This window comes from Panulirus ornatus, chromosome 56 (genome assembly GCF_036320965.1).
Source record: "Panulirus ornatus isolate Po-2019 chromosome 56, ASM3632096v1, whole genome shotgun sequence".
Taxonomy (NCBI): domain Eukaryota; kingdom Metazoa; phylum Arthropoda; class Malacostraca; order Decapoda; family Palinuridae; genus Panulirus; species Panulirus ornatus.
Genome location: NC_092279.1, coordinates 25,420,278 through 25,437,634, shown reverse-complemented (window position 1 = coordinate 25,437,634; position 17,357 = coordinate 25,420,278). Strand labels below are relative to the sequence as shown.

At 35.5% G+C, this 17,357-nt stretch overlaps 1 protein-coding gene across 9 annotated transcripts in view; it reads left to right on the top strand.

The window, feature by feature from the left end:
* LOC139766023 (uncharacterized) overlaps positions 1-17,357 on the top strand; it is a 423,019-nt gene that overhangs the window by 25,951 nt on the left and 379,711 nt on the right. The gene's annotated exons all lie outside the window — the stretch shown is intronic.

Genomic DNA, 17,357 nt, shown 5'->3' with positions numbered 1-17,357 from the left:
CCTGGTCATTCAACATGAACTATGTTTACGGTTGTAAGCGTCGCTAGGTGGTGGTTGGCTTGATGTGGGTCTGTAGGTGTTGCAGGTCCACGGGTGTCGTTGGACTGTCCCGTGGGTGTTGCAGGTGTCCGTGGGTGTTGCAGGACTGTCCTGCAGGTGTTGCAGGTGTCCGTGGGTGTTGCAGGTGTCCGTGGGTGTTGCAGGACTGTCCTGCAGGTGTTGCAGGTGTCCGTGGGTGTTGCAGGACTGTCCTGCAGGTGTTACAGGTGTCCGTGGGTGTTGCAGGTGTCCGTGGGTGTTGCAGGTGTCCGTGGGTGTTGCAGGACTGTCCTGCAGGTGTTGCAGGTGTCCGTGGGTGTTGCAGGTGTCCGTTGGTGTTGCAGGACTGTCCTGCAGGTGTTGCAGGTGTCCGTGGGTGTTGCATGACTGTCCTGCAGGTGTTGCAGGTGTCCGTGGGTGTTGCAGGTGTCCGTTGGTGTTGCAGGACTGTCCTGCAGGTGTTGCAGGTGTCCATGGGTGTTGCAGGTGTCCGTGGGTGTTGCAGGTGTCCGTGGGTGTTGCAGGACTGTCCTGCAGGTGTTGCAGGTGTCCGTTGGTGTTGCAGGACTGTCCTGCAGGTGTTGCAGGTGTCCATGGGTGTTGCAGGTGTCCGTGGGTGTTGCAGGTGTCCGTGGGTGTTGCAGGACTGTCCTGCAGGTGTTGCAGGTGTCCGTGGGTGTTGCAGGACTGTCCTGCAGGTGTTGCAGGTGTCCGTGGGTGTTGCAGGTGTCCGTGGGTGTTGCAGGACTGTCCTGCAGGTGTTGCAGGTGTCCGTGGGTGTTGCAGGTGTCCGTGGGTGTTGCAGGACTGTACTGGAGGTGTTGCAGGAATAAGGAAATGTGGAGAACGAGGTAGTTAGGTGAATTGGTGAGAGTGGGAAGTGAATGAGATAGGAATGAGGGATCTGTAGACTGAGGGAGCGCTAGGAATGAGGGACCTGTTGAATGAGGAACCGTGGGAAGTGAGGCGGGCTGGGGAATGAGGGAGCTAGGGAATGACATGACCAGGGAATAGGCCAACTGGGAATTGGGTAAGTAGGGAAAAGGCAGTTGGGGAATAAGGGAAATGAGGAAGGGAGAATGAAAGAATTGTACGTGTGTGAATGAAGTAGTGGGGTATAGCGGGGTGGATGGGCCGCTGCCTGGGGCGGGAGGGCCTGTGTGTGTGTGTGTGTGTGTGTGTGTGTGTGGGTGGGTGGGAGGGAGGGAGGGAAGGCCAGAGAGTGGTGGAGAGGGCTTACAGCTCGGGCAGGGCCTGGTGGGGAAAGTTTACGAGACTGTCGGTGGATTTAGGAAAGAGGCTCTTGGTGGATTGTGGTAAAAGCTTCGGGGGAAATCCTGAAGGATGTTTGAGGGACATTTGGAGTGTCTTTAAAAAGAGCCTCGGAATATCCACACTTGCGTTGGCGGTCACCGAGCGTTGCTGTGAGGCCGTACGTAGTGTTCCGGTGGTGCTTGGGAGGGAAGTAATCTTGGTGGGTGAACGTGGATTAACACCTCCCGTTCGTTAAGTTAACCGACTGACCCAGAAAACCTAACTGAATGTTTACAGTCTCGAGCTTATGTTAAAAGACGATTTGATAACGGTATTGAACGTGGATTAAGATCTTCCGTTCGTTAAGTTAACCGACTGACCCAGAACCCTAACTAAATGTTTACAGTCTCGAGCTTATGTTAAAAGACGATTTGATAACGGTATTAAACGTGGATTAAGATCTTCCGTTCGTTAAGTTAACCGACTGACCCAGAAAACCTAACTAAATGTTTATAGTCTCGAGCTTAAGTTAAAAGACGATTTGATAACGGTATTGAACGTGGATTAAGATCTTCCGTTCGTTAAGTTAACCGACTGACCCATAAACCTAACTAAATGTTTACAGTCTCGAGCTTATGTTAAAAGACGATTTGATAACGGTATTGAACGTGGATTAAGATCTTCCGTTCGTTTAGTTAACCGACTGACCCAGAAAACCTAACTAAATGTTTACAGTCTCGAGCTTATGTTAAAAGACGATTTGATAACGGTATTGAACGTGGAATAAGATCTTCCGTTCGTTAAGTTAACCGACTGACCCATAAACCTAACTAAATGTTTACAGTCTCGAGCTTAAGTTAAAAGACGATTTGATAACGGTATTAAACGTGGATTAAGATCTTCCGTTCGTTTAGTTAACCGACTGACCCAGAAAACCTAACTAAATGTTTACAGTCTCGAGCTTATGTTAAAAGACGATTTGATAACGGTATTGAACGTGGATTAAGATCTTCCGTTCGTTAAGTTAACCGACTGACCCAGAACCCTAACTAAATGTTTACAGTCTCGAGCTTAAGTTAAAAGACGATTTGATAACGGTATGTAAAGGCCTGACTTGCTTCCTGTCGTAGGTCAGCCATGTATAACACTGCCTCTAGTAACCTGAACACGACTGGATAACATTGATAGGGTTGGATCACTGATACTGTGGTATAGGGTTGCAGATGAGATTGACAGAAATGTACGGTTATTCTTTTGTTTATTTTTAATGTCACCCGAAGAGTTTATTGCTCAATATTATTACAACTATTAATGTGATTTTAGTCTTAATTAAAATATAGATTTGCTGATGACCGATATTAGGATTAGATGAACTAGAAAAATATGTGACTTTTAAGTAAACGCAAAAAAAAAAAAAAAGGAAATAAAAGATTAATATGGAAAAAATACGATAAAAATTCTAATTTTAAATGGTAATTAACATAAAAACATATAGTATTTTCTTTTTTAATCGATAAAACTGAAGTTGGACATAATGTGGGAGGGATGTTTGGCCTCCGTGGATGGTGAAGTCTGCAGCTGAAGGTTGAGTTTGTCATCACAAGTTGGAAGTTGGCCAACTCCAACACCGTAATTCACACAAGTTTAAAACCTAGTTATTAGAATGGTTCTTGGTTTGGGAAGGACGCTTGAGGGGACTGGCCCGGCGTGGGTAGGAGTCTTAGTGGGTTAATATCATATTGCATGAGTTATGTAAACTTTAGCAAGACACTAGGGAAAAAAAATGACATAAGTGAATATTTAAAAACGAACGAAGAAAAAAATATTTATAACGGTCTTTTTGTGTATAAAATTCCTGATATATATTCTCTGGTCATAGAATCAATATTATATATAAAATGTTAATCAAATGAAAAAAAATATGACATTCTTGAAATAAGATTCAAGAAGTAAGACATGTTCATAGCCTACCTATATATATCCCACTCCGCAAAACTATGACACAGTGTGGCAGCGATCACTGTACTTGCGCGTCATTCCCAGGAAGCTCCCAATTTCATTAGTCACCCCCTCAGTACGTCTGTGGATCACATCCGAATTTCCCCTGACGCCTATTACGAAACTTAGATTAATTAATTTATAGAATATGGTGATTAATTGGGTGGACAACCATTTTAAAACGATGATCACGTAAGAATATTGGAATGAGGGGAATTTCTCTCTTTTTCCCCGACACTCTTGGTGGATGTTAAAAAATAAAAAACTGTCCAGAAGGCTGTCGTAACTGTAGTGAAAAGTGGAAAGTTTTATTTCGGTCGAGAAATCGACGGTGAGGAAAATTGAACTCAAAAGTTCAACACTGGCGTCAGTTATAACAGTCTGCAAATAGCCAACGTATAGAGAGGCTAGTTTCCGTAGCTTAAGTGACTAGACCTCGCCTCTATGTACTAAATTTATTTTTTTTTTCGTAATGCAAGAATAAAAGTCTGTTTTAAAGTTTGATGAAAACGACCTCTAAAAGTTTTATTGGTTGCTCACTGTTAGACTATTTTTATTTTCAAAATGAATTAGAATTATAAAACTCGTATGGAGTTCATAATCAAATTATTACTTCATTTTGAAAATGCATTATATTTTTATTCTAACATATCTTCAGCGGGACGCCAGAAGGAGTTTGAGGCCACGTTTTCTATTGAGACCAGTTTTCAAGGGGTAAATAATGTAGACAAAAAAAGTGGAGCTTCCATGACCGTAGTATGGTGGCGTATCACAGTAGCTGTGTGTCGGCCCTTCCTTCAGCCGACCGTGGGACAAGGTAACCACAAACTTTACACTGATGGACGGGTTTTTTTCTTAGTTTCTCTGTCTAGTGCAGGATATACCGGGACGAAAGTGGTACTGGGAAAAGCACGGACGAAAATGGTGCTAAGGAAATACAGGGGGATATAACATGATTGTAGTAAAATACCGGGACGATTCTGATTCTGGGAAATATCAGAAATAATAGGACGAAAGAAAGGAAGAAAAAAGCAAGCAAGCAAAAAAGAAGAAAGAAAGAAAGAAACAATGGATATAAACAAGATTTTTTTTCCGCGTCGCTGCTTTCGTTTGTATATTCCATTTTCTATGATATTTTTCAATATTTTTCGTTAAATCCTTTAGCTCGTGTATTACTCCCCCATTCATCAATCCATAACGAGGGAAATCATCATTAGCAAAAAGCCGCCCGTCATTCCCAGAACAGCCACACAATTATCCATTCTAAATAATTTTTTTTGTTTTCATTTATGAAGCCTCAAAGGGTGTGCTCATGAACTAACAAAGGAGGAGGGGGAAAAAAAAAGAGATATGCAAACATTTAAACAATGGAAATATATCACTTCATGATTTCATAAATGTTTTGATAACTGAATGAGGAAAAAAAAAAGCCTTCTGAATTTACCGTATTGATAATAGTGAGTCGTGCCTCGAACCCTCATCATCCGGACCTGAAATTTTGGCTTTATTTTCATTTATTTTGTGTCCTTGAAGAACTTCGTTTTCTTCCCTTGGCTTTTAAGTAGTGTCTCGTTTTCTTTCCTCCCTGACATTAAAGCAGAACAACGTTTTCTTTACAGGCTGACGTTTGAGCAGTATCTCGTCTTCTTTCCTTCCTGATATTAAAGCAGAACAACGTTTTCTTTACTTCCTGCCCTTTAGGTAGATTCTCGTTTTCTTTCCTTCCTGGTTTTAAAGGAGAACTACGTTTTCTGTCCCTCTCGCGAGAGTAAAACATCGTTTTCGTTGCTGTATGATCATAGATTAGAACTTCGTTTACTTATTTGACCTTTAAGTAGAAGCTTGTTCTGTTCCTGAAAGTAGGGTATCGTAGACTTATATAATCTTGACCTTAAAGTAGCCCATCGTTTTCTTTCCTTCCTTACCCTGAAGTAGACCCTCGTTTTCTCTTCTGCCCGCCCTTAAAAGTAGGGTTTCGAATAAACTTGCGTTCCTGGCCTTACAAGAGAATTGCTGAACCATTTGCTCATAAAGTGGCACAGTTAGGGTCCAAGTTGTAGTAAAGTCACTGAAGGAATTTCGTTCAATTTAGTAATTAAGTGTGATATCGTGCTTTGATATATCCTATGTGACGGGTTATATATATATATATATATATATATATATATATATATATATATATATATATATAGGGGATAGAGGAGAAAAAATTCTTCCCACGTATTCCCTGCGTGTTGTAGAAGGCGACTAAAAAGGGAGGGAGCGGATGGCTAGAAATTCTCTCCTCGTTTTTTTTTTTTTTTTAATTTTCCAAAAGAAGGAGCAGAGAAGGGGGCCAGGTGAGAATATTCCCTCAAAGGCCCAGTCCTCTGTTTTTAACGCTACCTCGCTAACGCGGGAAATGGCGAATAGTATGAAAGATATATATATATATATATATATATAAAAGATATATATATATATATATATATATATATATATATATAAAATATATATATATATATATATATTTATTTATATTTTTTATTATACTTTGTCGCTGTCTCCCGCGTTTGCGAGGTAGCGCAAGGAAACAGACGAAAGAAATGTGTATGGGGGGGGGGGCCCCCCATACACATGTATATACATACGTCCACACACGCAAATATACATACCTACACAGCTTTCCATGGTTTACCCCAGACGCTTCACATGCCCTGCTTCAATCCACTGACAGCACGTCAACCCCGGTATACCACATCGCTCCAATTCACTATATTCCTTGCCCTCCTTTCACCCTCCTGCATGCTCAGGCCCCGATCACACAAAATCTTTTTCACTCCATCTTTCCACCTCCAATTTGGTCTCCCTCTTCTCCTTGTTCCCTCCACCTCCGACACATATATCCTCTTGGTCAATCTTTCCTCACTCATCCTCTTCATGTGCCCAAACCACTTCAAAACACCCTCTTCTGCTCTCTCAACCACGCTCTTTTTATTTCCACACATCTCTCTTACCCTTACGTTACTCACTCGATCAAACCACCTCACACCACACATTGTCCTCAAACATCTCATTTCCAGCACATCCATCCTCCTGCGCACAACTCTATCCATAGCCCACGCCTCGCAACCATACAACATTGTTGGAACCACTATTCCTTCAAACATACCCATTTTTGCTTTCCGAGATAATGTTCTCGACTTCCACACATTCTTCAAGGCCCCCAGAATTTTCGCCCCCTCCCCCACCCTATGATCCACTTCCGCTTCCATGGTTCCATCCGCTGCCAGATCCACTCCCAGATATCTAAAACACTTCACTTCCTCCAGTTTTTCTCCATTCAAACTCACCTCCCAATTGACTTGACCCTCAACCCTACTGTACCTAATAACCTTGCTCTTATTCACATTTACTCTTAACTTTCTTCTTCCACACACTTTTCCAAACTCAGTCACCAGCTTCTGCAGTTTCTCACATGAATCAGCCACCAGCGCTGTATCATCAGCGAACAACAACTGACTCACTTCCCAAGCTCTCTCATCCCCAACAGACTTCATACTTGCCCCTCTTTCCAAAACTCTTGCATTTACCTCCCTAAAAACCCCATCCATAAACAAATTAAACAACCATGGAGACATCACACACCCCTGCCGCAAACCTACATTCACTGAGAACCAATCACTTTCCTCTCTTCCTACACGTACACATGCCTTACATCCTCGATAAAAACTTTTCACTGCTTCTAACAACTTTCCTCCCACACCATATATTCTTAATACCTTCCACAGAGCATCTCTATCAACTCTATCATATGCCTTCTCCAGATCCATAAATGCTACATACAAATCCATTTGCTTTTCTAAGTATTTCTCACATACATTCTTCAAAGCAAACACCTGATCCACACATCCTCTACCACTTCTGAAACCACACTGCTCTTCCCCAATCTGATGCTCTGTACATGCCTTCACCCTCTCAATCAATACCCTCCCATATAATTTACCAGGAATACTCAACAAACTTATACCTCTGTAATTTGAGCACTCACTCTTATCCCCTTTGCCTTTGTACAATGGCACTATGCACGCATTCCGCCAATCCTCAGGCACCTCACCATGAGTCATACATACATTAAATAACCTTACCAACCAGTCTACAATACAGTCACCCCCTTTTTTAATAAATTCCACTGCAATACCATCCAAACCTGCTGCCTTGCCGGCTTTCATCTTCCGCAAAGCTTTCACTACCTCTTCTCTGTTTACCAAATCATTTTCCCTAACCCTCTCACTTTGCACACCACCTCGACCAAAACACCCTATATCTGCCACTCTATCATCAAACACATTCAACAAACCTTCAAAATACTCACTCCATCTCCTTCTCACATCACCACTACTTGTTATCACCTCCCCACTTGCGCCCTTCACCGAAGTTCCCATTTGCTCCTTTGTCTTACGCACTTTATTTACCTCCTTCCAGAACATCTTTTTATTCTCCCTAAAATTTAATGATACTCTCTCACCCCAACTCTCATTTGCCCTTTTTTTCACCTCTTGCACCTTTCTCTTGACCTCCTGTCTCTTTCTTTTATACATCTCCCACTCAATTGCATTTTTTCCCTGCAAAAATCGTCCAAATGCCTCTCTCTTCTCTTTCACTAATACTCTTACTTCTTCATCCCACCACTCACTACCCTTTCTAATCAACCCACCTCCCACTCTTCTCATGCCACAAGCATCTTTTGCGCAATCCATCACTGATTCCCTAAATACATCCCATTCCTCCCCCACTCCCCTTACTTCCATTGTTCTCACCTTTTTCCATTCTGTACTCAGTCTCTCCTGGTACTTCCTCACACAGGTCTCCTTCTCAAGCTCACTTACTCTCACCACCCTCTTCACCCCAACATTCACTCTTCTTTTCTGAAAACCCATACAAATCTTCACCTTAGCCTCCACAAGATAATGATCAGACATCCCTCCAGTTGCACCTCTCAGCACATTAACATCCAAAAGTCTCTCTTTCGCACGCCTGTCAATTAACACGTAATCCAATAACGCTCTCTGGCCTTGGGTAATATTTTGCTCAGATTTTCAAGTTCTTCAGATTTTAATTAAACTCAGGGTATATGTGGTATTCTGTATGGTGATTAAGGATATCGAGTCAAAAGACTGCATTTCGTAAAATTGAGCGCTTAACCACAGATTTAATATTAATTATAATTAATTATATTAATATGCTAATTACTCGACTAATTACACGAATTTTAAGGTTATAACCAAAGATTGTCATTCAACACACGTACAAGGATCTATGCTGAAATTTTCAGGAAAATCTATTTTTTCAAAAAAATCAAGAAAAATCCTAGGCTATATAGCCTTGGGTAATATTTTGCTCAGATTTTGAAGTTCTTCAGATTTTAATGAAACTCAGGGTATATGTCGTATTCTATATGGTGATTAAGGATATCGAGTCAAAAGACTGCATTTCGTAAAATTGAGCGCTTAACCACATATTTAATATTAATTATAATTAATTATATTAATATGCTAATTACTCGACTAATTACACGAATCTTAAGGTTATAACCAAAGATTGTCATTCAACACACGGACAAGGATCTATGTTGAAATTTTCAGGAAAATCTATTCTTTCAAAAAAATCAAGAAAAATCCTAGGCTATAGCCTTAGGTAATATTTTGCTCAGATTCACAAGTTCTTCAGATTTCAATGAAACTAAGGGTATATGTGGTATTCTATATGGTGATTAAGGATATCGAGTCAAAAGACTGCATTTCGTGAAATTGAGCCCTTAACCACATATTTAATATTGATTATAATTAATTATATTAATATGCTAATTACTCGACTAATTACACGAATCTTAAGGTTATAACCAAAGATTGTCATTCAACACACGTACAAGGATCTATGCTGAAATTTTGAGGAAAATCTATTTTTTCAAAAAAATCAAGAAAAATCCTAGGCTATATCCTTGGGTAATATTTTGCTCAGATTTTGAAGTTCTTCAGATTTTAATGAAACTCAGGGTATATGTGGTATTCTATATGATGATTAAGGATATCGAGTCAAAAGACTGTATTTCGTAAAATTGAGCGCTTAACCACATATTTAATATTAATTGTAATTAATCATATTAATATGCTAATTACTCGACTAATTACACGAATCTTAAGGTTATAACCGAAAATCGTCATTCAACACACGTACAAGGATCTATGCTGAAATTTTCAGGAAAATCTATTTTTTCAAAAAAATCAAAAAAAATCCTAGGCTATAGCCTTGGGTAATATTTTGCTCAGATTTTCAAGTTCTTCAGATTTTAATGAAACTCAGGGTATATGTGGTATTCTGTATGGTGATTAAGGATATCGAGTCAAAAGAATGCATTTCGTAAAATTGAGCGCTTAACCACAGATTTAATATTAATTATAATTAATTATATCAATATGCTAATTACTCGACTAATTACACGAATCTTAAGGTTATAACCAAAGATTGTCATTCAACACACGTACAAGGATCTATGCTGAAATTTTCAGGAAAATCTATTTTTTCAAAAAAATCAAGAAAAATCCTAGGCTATAATAGCCTTGGGTAATATTTTGCTCAGATTTTGAAGTTCTTCAAATTTTAATGAAACTCAGGGTATATGTGGTATTCTATATGATGATTAAGGATATCGAGTCAAAAGACTGTATTTCGTAAAATTGAGCGCTTAACCACATATTTAATATTAATTATAATTAATCATATTAATATGCTAATTACTCGACTAATTACACGAATCTTAAGGTTATAACCAAAGATTGTCATTCAACACACGTACAAGGATCTATGCTGAAATTTTCAGGAAAATCTATTTTCTCAAAAAAATCAAGAAAAATCCTAGGCTATAGCCTTGGGTAATATTTTGCTCAGATTTTCAAGTTCTTCAGATTTTAATGAAACTCAGGGTATATGTGGTATTCTATATGGTGATTAAGGATATCGAGTCAAAAGACTGCATTTCGTAAAATTGAGCGCTTAACCACATATTTAGTATTAATTATAATTAATTATATTAATATGCTAATTACTCGACTAATTACACGAATCTTAAGGTTATAACCAAAGATTGTCATTCAACACACGTACAAGGATCTATGCTGAAATTTTCAGGAAAATCTATTTTTTCAAAAAAATCAAGAAAAATCCTTGGGTAATATTTTGCTCAGATTTTGAAGTTCTTCAGATTTTAATGAAACTCAGGGTATATGTGGTATTCTATATGATGATTAAGGATATCGAGTCAAAAGACTGTATTTCGTAAAATGGAGCGCTTAACCACATATTTAATATTAATTGTAATTAATCATATTAATATGCTAATTACTCGACTAATTACACGAATCTTAAGGTTATAACCGAAGATCGTCATTCAACACACGTACAAGGATCTATGCTGAAATTTTCAGGAAAATCTATTTTTTCAAAAAAATCAAAAAAAATCCTAGGCTATAGCCTTCGGTAATATTTTGCTCAGATTTACAAGTTCTTCAGATTTCTTTGAAACTAAGGGTATATATGGTATTCTATATGGTGATTAAGGATATCGAGTCAAAAGACTGCATTTCGTAAAATTGAGCCCTTAACCACATATTTAATATTAATTATAATTAATTATATTAATATGGTAATTACTCGACTAATTACACGAATCTTAAGGTTATAACCAAAGATTGTCATTCAACACACGTACAAGGATCTATGCTGAAATTTTCAGGAAAATCTATTTTTTCAAAAAAATCAAAAAAAATCCTAGGCTATATAGCGTTGGGTAATATTTTGCTTAGATTTTGAAGTTCTTCAGATTCTAATGAAACTCAGGGTATATGTGGTATTCTATATGGTGATTAAGGATATCGAGTCAAAAGACTGCATTTCGTAAAATTGAGCGCTTAACCATATTTAGTATTAATTGTAATTAATTATATTAATATGCTAATTATTCGACTAATTACACGAATCTTAAGGTTATAACCGAAGATCGTCATTCAACACACGTACAAGGATCTATGCTGAAATTTTCAGGAAAATCTATTTTTTCAAAAAAATCAAGAAAAATCCTAACCTTGGGTAATATTTTGCTCAGATTTTCAAGTTCTTCAGATTTTAATGAAACTCAGGGTATATGTGGTATTCTGTATGGTGATCAAGGATATCGAGTCAAAAGAATGCATTTCGTAAAATTGAGCGCTTAACCACAGATTTAATATTAATTATGATTAATTATATTAATATGCTAATTACTCGACTAATTACACGAATCTTAAGGTTATAACCAAAGATTGTCATTCAACACACGTACAAGGATCTATGATGAAATTTTCAGGAAAATCTATTTTTTCAAAAAAATCAAGAAAAGTCCTAGGCTATAGCCTTGGGTAATGTTTTGCTCATATTTTGAAGTTCTTCAGATTTTAATGAAACTCAGGGTATATGTGGTATTCTATATGGTGATTAAGGATATCGAGTCAAAAGACTCCATTTCGTAAAATTGAGCGCTTAACCACATATTTAATATTGATTATAATTAATTATATTAATATGCTAATTACTCGACTAATTACACGAATCTTAAGGTTATAACCAAAGATTGTCATTCAACACACGTACAAGGATCTATGCTGAAATTTTCAGGAAAATCTATTTTTTCAAAAAAATCAAGAAAAATCCTAGGCTATAGCCTTGGGTAATATTTTGCTCAGATTTTCAAGTTCTTCAGATTTTAATGAAACTCAGGGTATATGTGGTATTCTGTATGGTGATTAAGGATATCGAGTCAAAAGACTGCATTTCGTAAAATTGAGCGCTTAACCACATATTTAATATTAATTATAATTAATTATATTAATATGCTAATTACTCGACTAATTACACGAATCTTAAGGTTATAACCAAAGATTGTCATTCAACACACGTACAAGGATCTATGCTGAAATTTTCAGGAAAATCTATTCTTTCAAAAAAATCAAGAAAAATCCTAGGGTAATATTTTGCTCAGATTTTGAAGTTCTTCAGATTTTAATGAAACTCAGGGTATATGTCGTATTCTATATGGTGATTAAGGATATCGAGTCAAAAGACTGTATTTCGTAAAATTGAGCGCTTAACCACATATTTAATATTAATTATAATTAATTATATTAATATGCTAATTACTCGACTAATTACACGAATCTTAAGGTTATAACCAAAGATTGTCATTCAACACACGTACAAGGATCTATGCTGAAATTTTCAGGAAAATCTATTTTTTCAAAAAAATCAAGAAAAATCCTAGGCTATAGCCTTGGGTAATATTTTGCTCAGATTTTCAAGTTCTTCAGATTTTAATTAATCTCAGGGTATATGTGGTATTCTGTATTGTGATTAAGGATATCGAGTCAAAAGACTGCATTTCGTAAAATTGAGCTCTTAACCACATACTTAATATTAATTATAGTTAATTTCATTAATATGCTAATTACTCGACTAATTACACGAATCTTAAGGAAATAACCGAAGATTGTCATTCAACACACGGACAAGGATCTATGTTGAAGTTTTCAGGAAAATCTATTCTTTCAAAATAATCAAGAAAAATCCTAAGCTATAGCCTTGGGTAATATTTTGCTCAGATTCACAAGTTCTTCAGATTTCAATGAAACTAAGGGTATATGTGGTATTCTATATGGTGATTAAGGATATCGAGTCAAAAGACTGCATTTCGTAAAATTGAGCGCTTAACCACAGATTTAATATTAATTATAATTAATTATATTAATATGCTAATTACTCGACTAATTACACGAATTTTAAGGTTATAACCAAAGATTGTCATTCAACACACGTACAAGGATCTTTGCTGAAATTTTCAGGAAAATCTATTTATTCAAAAAAATCAAGAAAAATCCTTGGGTAATATTTTGCTCATATTTTCAAGTTCTTCAGATTTTAATGAAACTCAGGGTATATGTGGTATTCTATATGGTGATTAAGGATATCGAGTCATAAGACTGCATTTCGTAAAATCGAGCGCTTAACGACAGATTTAATATTAATTATAAATAACTACATTAATATGCGAATTACTCGACTAATTACGCGAATCTTAAGGTTATAACCAAAGATTGTCATTCAACACACGTTCAAGGATCTATGCTGAAATTTTCAGGAAAATCTATTTTTTCAAAAAATCAAGAAAAATCCTACGCCATAGCCTTGGATAATATTTTGCTCAGATTTTCAAGTTCTTCAGATTTTAATGAAACTCAGGGTATATGTGGTATTCTATATGGTGATTAAGGATATCGAGTCAAAAGACTGTATTTCGTAAAATTGAGCGCTTAACCACATATTTAATTTAATTATGATTAATTATATTAATATGCTAATTACTCGACTAATTACACGAATCTTAAGGTTATAACCAAAGATTGTCATTCAACACACGTACAAGGATCTATGCTGAAATTTTCAGGAAAATCTATTTTTCAAAAAAATAAGAAAAAATCCTAGGCTATAGCCTTGGGTAATATTTTGCTCAGATTTTCAAGTTCTTCAGATTCTAATGAAACTCAGGGGTATATGTGGTATTCTATATGGTGATTAAGGATATCGAGTCAAAAGACTGCATTTCGTAAAATTGAGCGCTTAACCACATATTTAGTATTAATTATATTAATTATATTAATATGCTAATTACTCGACTTATTACACGAATCTTAAGGTTATAACCGAAGATTTCATTCACACACGACAAGCTTGGTAATATTTTGCTCAAAAGACTGTCATTTCGTAAAATTGAGCGCTTAACCACATATTAGTATTGATTATAATTAAGTATATCAATATGCTAATTACTCTACTAATTACACGAATCTTATGGTTATAACCAAAGATTGTCATTCCAACACACGTACAAGGATCTATGCTGAAATTTTCAGGAAAACTATTTTTTCAAAAAAATCAAGAAAACTCGTAGGCTATAGCACTTGGGTAATATTTGCTCAGATTTTCAAGTTCTTCAGATTTTAGTGAAACTCAGGGTATATGTCGTATTCTATATGGTGATTAAGGATATCGAGTCAAAAGACTGGATTTCGTAAAATTGAGCGCTTAACCACATATTTAGTATTAATTATAATTAATTATATTAATATGCTAATTACTCGACTAATTACACGAATCTTATAACCAAAGATTGTCATTCAACACACGGACAAGGATCTATGTTGAAATTTTCAGGAAAATCTATTTTTTCAAAAAAATCAAGAAAAATCCTAGGCTATAGCTTGGGTAATATTTTGCTCAGATTTTCAAGTTCTTCAGATTTTAATGAAACTCAGGGTATATGTGGTATTCTATATGGTGATTAAGGATATCGAGTCAAAAGACTGCATTTCGTAAAATTGAGCTCTTAACCACATACTTAATATTAATTATAGTTAATTATATTAATATGCTAATTACTCGACTAATTACACGAATCTTAAGGTTATAACCAAAGATTGTCATTCAACACACGGACAAGGATCTATGCCGAAATTTTCAGGAAAATCTATTGTTTCAAAAAAATCAAGAAAAATCCTAGGCTATAGCCTTGGGTAATATTTTGCTCAGATTTTCAAGTTCTTCAGATTTTAATGAAACTCAAGGTATATGTGGTATTCTATATGGTGATTAAGGATATCGAGTCATAAGACTGCATTTCGTAAAATCGAGCGCTTAACCACAGATTTAATATTAATTATAAATAATTACATTAATATGCGAATTACTCGACTAATTACGCGAATCTTAAGGTTATAACCAAAGATTGTCATTCAACACACGTTCAAGGATCTATGCTGAAATTTTCAAGGAAAATCTATTTTTCAAAAAAATCAAGAAAAATCCTAGGCTATAGCCTTGGGTAATATTTTGCTCAGATTTTCAAGTTCTTCAGATTTTAATGAAACTCAGGGTATATGTGGTATTCTATATGGTGATTAAGGATATCGAGTCAAAAGACTGCATTTCGTAAAACTGAGCGCTTAACCACATATTTAATATTAATTATAATTAATTATATTAATATGCTAATTACTCGACTAATTACACGAATCTTAAGGTTATAACCAAAGATTGTCATTCAACACACGTACAAGGATCTATGCTGAAATTTTCAGGAAAATCTATTTTTTCAAAAAAATCAAGAAAAATCCTAGGCTATAGCCTTGGGTAATATTTTGCTCAGATTTTGAAGTTCTTCAGATTTTAATGAAACTCAGGGTATATGTGGTATTCTATATGGTGATTAAGGATATCGAGTCAAAAGACTGCATTTCGTAAAATTGAGCGCTTAACCACATATTTAATATTAGTTATAATTAATTATATTAATATGCTAATTACTCGACTAATTACACGAATCTTAAGGTTATAACCAAAGATTGTCATTCAACACACGTACAAGGATCTATGCTGAAATTTTCAGGAAAATCTATTTTTTCAAAAAAATCAAGAAAAATCCTAGGCTATAGCCTTGGGTAATATTTTGCTCAGATTTTCAAGTTCTTCAGATTTTAATGAAACTCAGGGTATATGTGGTATTCTATATGGTGATTAAGGATATCGAGTCAAAAGACTGCATTTCGTAAAATTGAGCGCTTAACCACATATTTAATATTGATTATAATTAATTATATTAATATGCTAATTACTCGACTAATTACACGAATCTTAAGGTTATAACCAAAGATTGTCATTCAACACACGTACAAGGATCTATGCTGAAATTTTCAGGAAAATCTATTTTTTCAAAAAAATCAAGAAAAATCCTAGGCTATAGCCTTGGGTAATATTTTGCTCAGATTTTCAAGTTCTTCAGATTTTAATGAAACTCAGGGTATATGTGGTATTCTATATGGTGATTAAGGATATCGAGTCAAAAGACTGCATTTCGTAAAATTGAGCGCTTAACCACATATTTAATATTAATTGTAATTAATCATATTAATATGCTAATTACTCGAGTAATTAAACGATTCTTAAAGTTATAACCAAAGATTGTCATTCAACACACGTACAAGGATCTATGCCGAAATTTTCAGGAAAATCTATTGTTTCAAAAAAATCAAGAAAAATCCTAGGCTATACCCTTTGGCAATATTTTGCTCAGATTTTCAAGTTCTTCAGATTTTAATGAAACTCAGGGTATATGTGGTATTCTATATGGTGATTAAGGATATCGAGTCAAAAGACTGGATTTCGTAAAATTGAGCGCTTAACCACATATTTAATATTAATTATGATTAATTATATTAATATGCTAATTACTCGACTAATTACACGAATCTTAAGGTTATAACGAAAGATTGTCATTCAACACACGGACAAGGATCTATGTTGAAATTTTCAGGAAAATCTATTTTTTCAAAAAAATCAAGATTTTCAAGTTCTTCAGATTTTAATGAAACTCAGGGTATATGTGGTATTCTATATGGTGATTAAGGATATCGAGTCAAAAGACTGGATTTCGTAAAATTGAGCGCTTAACCACATATTTAATATTAATTATGATTAATTATATTAATATGCTAATTACTCGACTAATTACACGAATCTTAAGGTTATAACGAAAGATTGTCATTCAACACACGGACAAGGATCTATGTTGAAATTTTCAGGAAAATCTATTTTTTCAAAAAAATCAAGAAAAATCCTAGGCTATAGCCTTGTGTAATATTTTGCTCAGATTTTCAAGTTCTTCAGATTTTAATGAAACTCAGGGCATATGTGGTATTCTATATGGTGATTAAGGATATCGAGTCAAAAGACTGCATTTCGTAAAATTGAGCTCTTAACCACATACTTAATATTAATTATAGTTAATTACATTAATATGGTAATTACTCGACTAATTACACGAATCTTAAGGTTATAACCCAAGATTGTCATTCAACACACGGACAAGGATCTATGCTGAAATTTTCAGGAAAATCTATTTTTTCAAAAAAATTAAGAAAAATCCTAGGCTATAGCCTTGGGTAATA